The sequence below is a fragment of the Mustelus asterias genome, chromosome 2 (assembly GCF_964213995.1).
Source record: "Mustelus asterias chromosome 2, sMusAst1.hap1.1, whole genome shotgun sequence".
NCBI lineage: Eukaryota > Metazoa > Chordata > Chondrichthyes > Carcharhiniformes > Triakidae > Mustelus > Mustelus asterias.
In genome coordinates this window covers 140301042-140310122 of record NC_135802.1, presented here as the reverse complement: position 1 = coordinate 140310122, position 9081 = coordinate 140301042, and positions in this window count along the sequence as shown.

Below are 9081 nucleotides of genomic sequence, written 5' to 3'. Positions count from 1 at the left end.
CTGCTGGTTAACTCCCAATGCTTCTGTTTATGTGCCACCTGCTCCAGCAGGAGAGAGGGAAGTGTGTCAGTGAGTGAACTGCAATCTGCTTGAGTGATGTGGCCGCCATGGTCGAAGAGCTGGCAGTTTGTGAAATGAGTGTGTGTGATACATACGGCAGTGTTAAGTGCGAGAGGATGTGGTGAAGTTTTGAATGTTAGCTACTTAAGAGCATAAAAAATAAGAGTAGGATCTCTCCATTCACACCTGTTCCACCATTTAATAAGATCTTTTTGTGTGTGTTCTTGGGATGTGAATTCCATTGGCTAGGACAGCAATTATTTCCCATCCCTAACTTCCCTTGAGAGGTTGATGGTAGTCCACCTTCTTGAATTGTTACAGTCCATTTGGTGCAGGATTTGGATTAGCAACATTCTCAACCTTTATCACCACCATTTACATTCCCTTTGTTGTTTTGTCAATGACGTCTAGGTCAATTACATAAATCCTGCCCCCCCTCTTACAGTATAAATCTCGTCCTATTTTCTTTGTCTTCAGCTCTGACAAAGAGTCATCCAGACTCAAAACGTTGGCTCTATTCTCTCTCCACAGATGCTGTCAGACCTGCTGAGATTTTCCAGCATTTTCTGTTTTTAGGTCTGCCTGGTGCTGCTCCTGGAATCCTCTCCCACATTTCTCACTAAACCAAGGCTGGTCCCCTGGCTTGATGGTAATGGTTGAGTGAGGGATATGCCAGGTCATGAGGTTCTGGACTTGGATTGAATACAATCCTACTCCTGCTGGCCCACAATGTCCCATGGATGCCCAGTATTGAACTGCTAGCTCTATTCTGAATCTATCCCATTTAAGATGCCACTCAACACAATGGAGGGTGTCCTCTTTGTGACCACGGACCATAAAATCCCTACAGTGCAGAATGAGGCCATTCAGCCCATCGAGTTTACACCGACCACAATCACACTGAGGCCCTCTTCCTATAACCCCACATATTTACCCTGCTAATGCCCCTGCCACTAAGGTCAAATTAGCATAGCCAATTAACCTAACCCGCACATCTTTGGGCTGTGGGAGGAAACCAGAGCACCCGGAGGAAACCCATGCAGACACGGGGGAGAAGGTGCAGACTCCGCACAGACAGTGACCCAAGACGGGAATTGATCCCAGGTTCCTGGCGCTGTGAGGCAGCAGTGCTAACCACTGTGCCATGGTGTCGCCCCTGAAGGCTGAACATCTTCACCACAATGTCTATGGGGGGGGGTCATCATTCTTTAAAATACTGTCATAGACAGCTGTGCCTGCAACAGGTAGATTGATGAGGATCAGGACAAGTAGGTTCCTTCCTCTTGTTGGTCCTCTCATCACCCTCTGCAGGCTCAGTCTGGCAGATATGTCCTTCAGGCCTCAGCCAGTAATGGTGCTAGCCTTGAGGATATTGAAGAACTAACTCCACCCTGAATACATTCTGTACCCTTGCCACCCTGGGTGCTTCTTCCAATTGGTGTTCTACATGGTGAAGCACTGGTTCATCGGCCGAGGGAGGGTGGTAGATGGTAATCAGCAGGATGTATCCTTGCCCGTGTTTGACCAGATGCCACAAGTCTTCATACTGATCCCCTCACCAAACTTCCTATATTTGCTTCATATCCAGAAATCTATTGATCTCACCAATTGAGCATTCGATGGGGATAAGAGATAAGGTAGATTGAGATTGCTGGTGGCGTTGAATGTGTGGTGTGGCTGGTGGGCACTTGAGGATGAATTCACTGACCTTGACAACTCACGTCAGGCCATTGAGCCTTTTGCAGTGCTGCATCCAGATACTGAGAGCTCAGCTTCCGGCATTAACCTCCATAGCTGTCTTCCCACTGTCCCACTATTCGTTGGGATGGCCTCTAGCCTCCAGCGAATACAACACTTCTCTTTTGCATTTCGTCTCCTCCACCAAGGCCTCCAGTGAGGCAATCGAGAAGCTTAGAGGACTCACTCACCCAAACAATGGTTCAGGATTTGTCTACATCAGAGTAACTTATACAAGGACTTCAAATGCTTGCTCCAGTCACAAAGCCTCTTCCCTTCAAGACGCGGAAGCTGGTTTTAAGCAGTGCAGACTGGTTTTAACTCACACTCGCCTCTCACAATGTTGGGTCCCCTGCAGAAGTGTGCAGCCACTGAACAGTGTAGTCAGCACTGGCTATGCATTACAATTATGATAATAAGCAGGAGGAATAAAATTGGGATGGTCTCCTCATTATACTGAATAGGCACGGAATAATTGCCCACCAGAGGCCCCATGCCTATTTTGGGGAGCTGGACAACTTTGTCCCACGGCATAACTAATTTTATGATAGCTTTGAAATGTGGCAGACAACGAACCAACCTATTCTAGAGAATATATTTTAAAAATTCAGCTGGGGGCCTGTTCAGTAGAGAGTGTCCAACTCAAATAAAAGCAAAATACTGCGGATGCTGGAAATCTGAAATAGAAACAGAAAATGCTTGATAAACTCAGCAGTTCTGAAGGAGAACCATACTGACGTTCCTTTCTCCTCAGATGCTGCCAGACCTGCTGAATCTATCTAACATTTTCTGGTTTTTTTTGTGCCTAACTGTGGTGAACCACCGTTGGTTCCCACTGGATAGTACTGAGCCATGGGCTGGCCAGTACTACAAGGATGTACATATGTTACTGTTGGGTTGTGCTATTGTTGCTGTTGGGGTTAGGGTGGTGTTGTTACACCTTTGTACTGTAGTGTTGTGGCACATCCCAGTCGGGCTCCGCCTCCTGGGAGAGGTATAAGAGTCCCTGCTCTGGCCGGGACCCCTTCAGTCTGGGATAGTGTATATAAGTTCTGGCAGCTTCGTTACAGTAAATAAAAGCCTTTCATTTACTGAGCTTCAGGCCTCGTGTTTGAGTAGCGCATCACTAACTCACATTGGCACAGCTGAGGGAGAGGAAGTTTGAAATATGATTCAAATTCAACAACAGGGAGATGGTTAGACTGTTTAAAGTTTATTTATTAGTGTCACAAGTCGGCTTACATTAATACTGCATTGAAGTTACTGTGAAAATCCCCGAGTCGCCACACTCTGTTCGGGTACACTGAGGGAGAATTTAGCATGGCCAATGTACCTAACCAGCACATCTTTCGGACTGTGGAAGGAAACCGGAGCACCCGGAGGAAACCCACGCAGACACAAGGAGAATGTGCAGACTCCGCACAGACAGTGATCCAAGCCGGGAATCGAACCCGGGTCCCTGGTGCTGTGAGGCAGCAGTGCTGACCCACTGTGCCACCATGCCGCTCCGAACTGGAACATCCAAACAAGCCTATAGGGGGAAGAATCTGAGTTTGTCTGCAGCCTGAGGTTGTGAATAAGCGTTGTGCAAATTTCTTTGCTTTAAATGCTCCATATAACTCATAATAAGAAGCTTTAACCTATGATATCACGACAAAACCATGCATATTGGCAACATATTAAAACCAGATGTTGGTCACAAGCCCAGAGCAGGTAGAGAAAAAAACTGAGCTCATATTTCCTGGTGTTTTCTTGGTAAATTTACTCTGGACCTAACAGATTTTAGTTGGTGAGCAACTTGCAGCATTTTCCAGTTGCTCTATTTATTTTAATTTGCAGTAACATAACAGTGCCAAAAAAGGCACACTGTCACTAAACAATCAGCTAAACACTGTGGATGCTGGAGATTTGAAATCAAAACAAGGTGCTGGAAAAACTCAGCCGATCTGGCAGCATCTGCAGAGAGAGAAAAACAAGAGTTAGCGTTTTGAGTCTGATCCGACACTTCCTCACTGACCCACATCAATCCCTGAGTCAACATCACACACAGAAAAACTGATTATTCCATTGCTGTTTGTGGGAGTTTGCTGAGAGCATATTGAACAAGGAACAAAGGAAAGTACAGCACAGAATCAGGCCCTTCGACCCTCCAAGCCCATGCCAATTGTGATGCCCAAACTAAACTAAAAACAACACTCTGCCCTTACTCATGGTGGCACAGTGGTTAGCACTGCTGACTCACAGCGCCAGGGACCTGGGTTCGATTCCCGGCTTGGGTCACTGTCTGTGCAGAGTCTGCACGTTCTCCCCAAAAGCGTGGGAGCAACCCACACATGTTTCCTCCGGGTGCTCCAGTTTCCTCCCACAATCCGAAAGATGTGCTGGTTAGGTGCATTGGCTATGCTAAATTCTCCCTCAGTGTACCCAAACCCGCCGGAGTGTGGCAACTAGGGGATTGTCACTGTAACTTCATTGCAGTGTTAATGTAAGCCTACTTGTGATACTAATAAATAAACTTTAAACTTTACCCGTTCTGTATCCCTCTTTTGGAGGCTGTGTTTCCTACATTACAATAGTGAGTACACTTCAAAAAGTTCTTGAGTTCTGACGAAGGGTCATCTGGACTCAAAACGTTGGCTCTCTTCTCCCCACACAGATGCTGTCAGAACCGGTGAGAATCTCCAGCATTTTCTGTTTTTGTGTCAAAAAGTACTTCATTGGCTGTAAAGTGCTTTGAAACATTCAGTGATCATGAAGAGCGCGATACAAATGCAAGACTTTCTTTTCCGTTGAGTGCTGTAATACGGGGAGCATAGAGGCTAATCAGGAAGAGAACAGAAACATTCCATAAATAAGAAGGAGATCGTAGAATCGGCGAATGGTTGTAGCTTGGAAGAGGTTCATTGTGTCCGTTCAGTCAGTCATATATTCATATATTCATAGATGCTGAATATTCATTCAGTCCATTGTGTCCGTGCCAGCTCTTTGCGAGAGCAACTCCAATTAAATTCAACAACAGTCTCTTCTCGCATCTTAGAACGCTAAATCTGGGATTTATATTGGTCTTCAATAATGCTTTAAGTCTAACCCAGTTATTAACACTATCCACAATATTCCAAATTAGGTCTTCACATATTCCAAGTGGTTTTGAGAACAGAAGTTGTAACTCAAAGGCCCACCAGACATTAGGAAATGGCTAATAATATTCAGGAAACGTGTAGTTCAGCAATCAACCTTTTATTCACTGGTTGCATTCTCACCATTGAGTCAGCGGGTTGTGGGTTCTCATTTCTCTGGAGACTTGAGCACATATTCTAAGTTGATGTTTCAATACAATGTTGTAAAGAGTGCTGAAGGGGCCACCTTTCAATTCTGTAATAATCAAAGACCTCATCTGTCCTATCCTGTAGACATAGATCCAGTGGCAGTATTTGAGTGAGGGACATCACTCCAGTACCCTGGCACATATTTATCCTTCAGCAAACATCACCGTAAAAAAAAGACGATCATCAACTCCAAACTCCGTGGCCTGGGCCTCGACTCCTCCCTCTGCAACTGGATCCTGAACTTCCTAACTCACAGCCCACAATCAGTAAAGATAGGCACCAACACCTCCTCCATGATCATCCTCAACACCGGTGCCCCACAAGGCTGTGTTCTCAGCCCCCTACTATACTCCTTATACACCTATGACTATGCGGCCAAATTCCCCTCCAATTCGATTTTCAAGTTTGCTGACGACACCACCGTAGTGGGTCGGATCTCAAACAATGACGAGACAGAATACAGGAATGAGATAGAGAATCTGGTGAACTGGTGCGGCAACAATAATCTCTCCCTCAATGTCAACAAAATGAAGGAGATTGTCATTGAAATAAATAAATAACTTGGATTTATATCATATTGTTTTCAGGTGTCCAGATCACCAACAACCTGTCCTGGTCCCCCCATGCTGACACTATAGTTAAGAAAGCCCACCAACATCTCTACTTTCTCAGAAGACTAAAGAAATTTGGCATGTCAGCTATGACTCTCACCAACTTTTACAGATGCAGTATAGAAAGCATTCTTTCTGGTTGTATCACAGATTGGTATGCTCTGCCCAAGACTGCAAGGAACTATAAAAGGTCGCGAATGTAGCCCAATCCATCACGCAAACCAGCCTCCCATCCACTGACTCTGTCTACACTTCTCGCTGCCTCGGGAAAGCAGCCAGCATAATTAAGGACCCCACGCACCCCGGACATTCTCTCTTCCACCTTCTTCCTTCGGGAAATAGATACAAAAGTCTGAGGTCACGTACCAACTGACTCAAGAAAAACTTCTTCCCGGCTGCTATCAGACTTTTGAATGGACTTACCTTGCATTCAGTTGATCTTTCTCTACACCCTAGCTATGACTGTAACAGTACATTCTGCACTCTCTCGTTTCCTTCTCTATGAACGGTATGCTTTGTCTGTATAGCATGCAAGAAACAATACTTATCACTGTGTGTTAATACATGTGACAATAATAAATTAAATCAAATTAAAAATCAACACATTGCTGTTTCTGGAACCTTGTCATGCACAAATTGGCTGCCATGTTTCCTGCAGTACAATAATGACTACACATAGCAATACTTGATTAGCTTGATTTTAGGATATCCTAAGGTTGTGAACGATGTGATATAAATCCAAGTTATTTATTTATTTCGATGGACGGAGCAGCAGAGACTGGGAGGAGAGTTGTTCTCCTCAGGGAAGGGCGGTATAATAAGTCCTCGGAGGCTGTAGTCCCTTCATCAAAATCCCTTTATTTACAAGTCTGACAACTGCATACAGAGTGCTTTCAGTTAGCAGTTTACACTAGGAGTCCCAGAGGAACTGATACTCTTGGTTAAGCATAAAGCAAGAGGCTCCCTGATTGGCCCATCAAATTGGCTCTTAATAAAGGAGTTCATATTCTAACTGGCCCACCTCAATTGCCTGATAATCTTTTAGGGTAAACCAAATAAACCAACTCAAAAGAACTCAGGGACAAAGGAAAAAGGGCAGCTCCCCAAAAGGAGGGGGAACAGCCCGAACAGAAACAAAGTGCAAAGGAAACTTAAAACATCACATCAAAATGTGATTATCGGGGTCTATAATGCACCCCAGCCCCTGTGGTGCCCAACGGGCACGGAAGGCGTCAACTGCGCCCGCGAAATTGCCTGACTAAAGACATTACAGGCGGATCGAGAGGAGATTGGAGTTAGGTGTTCAAAATCATGAGGCCTCTCAACAAAGTAGAAAGGGAGAAGCTGTCCCTAAGCGCTGAGGACCAGAGGACACCAATTCAATGTGATTGGCAAAAACGCAATTGCAACATGAGAAAAAGTTGTTTGACATAATGAGTGGTTGTTAGGATCTGCAATGCTCTGCCTGGGAGTCTGAAGCAGACGGATTCAATCATGGTTCATGTGGGAATCATGGAAATTGGTTAAGAGAAAATAATTGCAGAGTTGTGGGGAAAGCAGCAGAGAGTGGGAGGAGGGTTGTTCTTGCAGATGGGCTGAAGGGTCTCCATCTGTGCTGTTACTATTCTATAATTCAGGAGATATTTCAACATTGTCCTATTGATGTCAATTACTTATTGAGTTTGATGCATTTTCTCCTTGTGTAAGACGTCACCTGTACACAGGGCATTAAGGGAAATCCGATATAGTGGAGCATGCTCATGTAATGGAACCTATCTGCTTTTCCAGTTTGCGATAGAAACAAGGAGCAGGAGTAGGCCCTTCAAGCCTGCTCCGCCATTCAATATGTTCAAGGCTGATCCTCTATCTCAAAGCCATATTCCCACGTTCTCCCCATACCCCTTGATGCCATTAAAATCTAAAAGATTATCTCTTGTTCTTGAATACTTTAAATCACTTGGCCTCCACAGCCTTCTGTGGTAGAGAATTCTACAGGTTTACTACCGTCTGAGTGAAGAAAGTTTTACTCACCTCAGTCCCAAGTGGTCTACGCCATATTTTGAGACCGTGTCCCCTGGTTTCAGATTCCCTAACCAGGGAAAACATCCTCCCTGCGTCTCGTCTGTCCAGTCCTGTCAGAATTTTATATGTTTCAATCAAATCTCCTCTCATCCTTCTAAACTCCAGTGAATACAGGCCCAATTGGACCAATCTCTCCTCATAGGACTGTCCTGCCAACACCGGCCAGTGTTTCCCCCTCAATCAACATCACAAAAATAAATGACTATGCAGCCCTCTCCGCATTGCTGTTTGTGGGAGTTTGCTGAACACAGATTAGTTGTGGCGTTTCCTACATTACAACAGTGACCACACTTCAAAAAGTATCTCAGTAGCTATAATGCACCTTAAGGTGGCAGTGAAAAGTGCCACATGAATGCAAGTCTTTTTTTTACCTTTGTTACTGAACCTCCACTACACTCCCTCTATGGCAAGTATATCCTTTCTTAGGTAGGAAGACCAAAACTGCACACAATATTCTAGGTTCACCAAGGCCCTGTATAACTGCAGTAAGGCACCCCTACTTTTGAACTCAAATTGTCTTGCAATGAAGGCCATCATACCATTTACCTTCCTAATTGCTTGCTGTACCAGCCTCTCCACTTTCACTGACTGGTGTACAAGGACCTTTTGTACATCAACACTTTCCAATATGTCACCATTTAAATAATACTCTTTCTTTCTGTTTTTCACACTACAGTCTATAACTTCACATTTAGCCACGTTGTACTGCATCTGCCATATGTTTGCCCACTTGTCTGAATCACTTTGACACCTCCTTGTATCCTCCTCACAACTCTACCCAGTTTTGTGTCATCGGCAAATTTGGAAATGTTACATTTGGTTCCCTCATGCAGGCCTAGACTCCATGAGGACCAATCTCTTTAGAGCCAATTCTGGTTGTATTGACATGGTAATTTTTCCCACAAACTTTGTCCTCACCTCCACCACTCCAAAAGACATTTTTCTTTTGCTGGGATATATTCCCATGGGATCTGGCTATAGTCCTTTTTTCATGTGTCCATTCTTCAGCTGTGAATGCTCATAAATGTCAACGCTTGTAATGCCAGGATAGTCACATCCCAGCTTAGCTCCGAGCTGAGATCAATTAAAATCAGTCCTGGTCAGAGGTCAGACAAGGAGCCTTGTGTTTGTTATGGCTTAAAGAAAGAATCTGATTTTTTTATGGCACATTTCATTTTAGAGCCAATAAAGTTTACTGACTACTATAATAATGATCATGTTTATTTACTTACTGATCACAAACTTAACATGTTATTTGGAACATA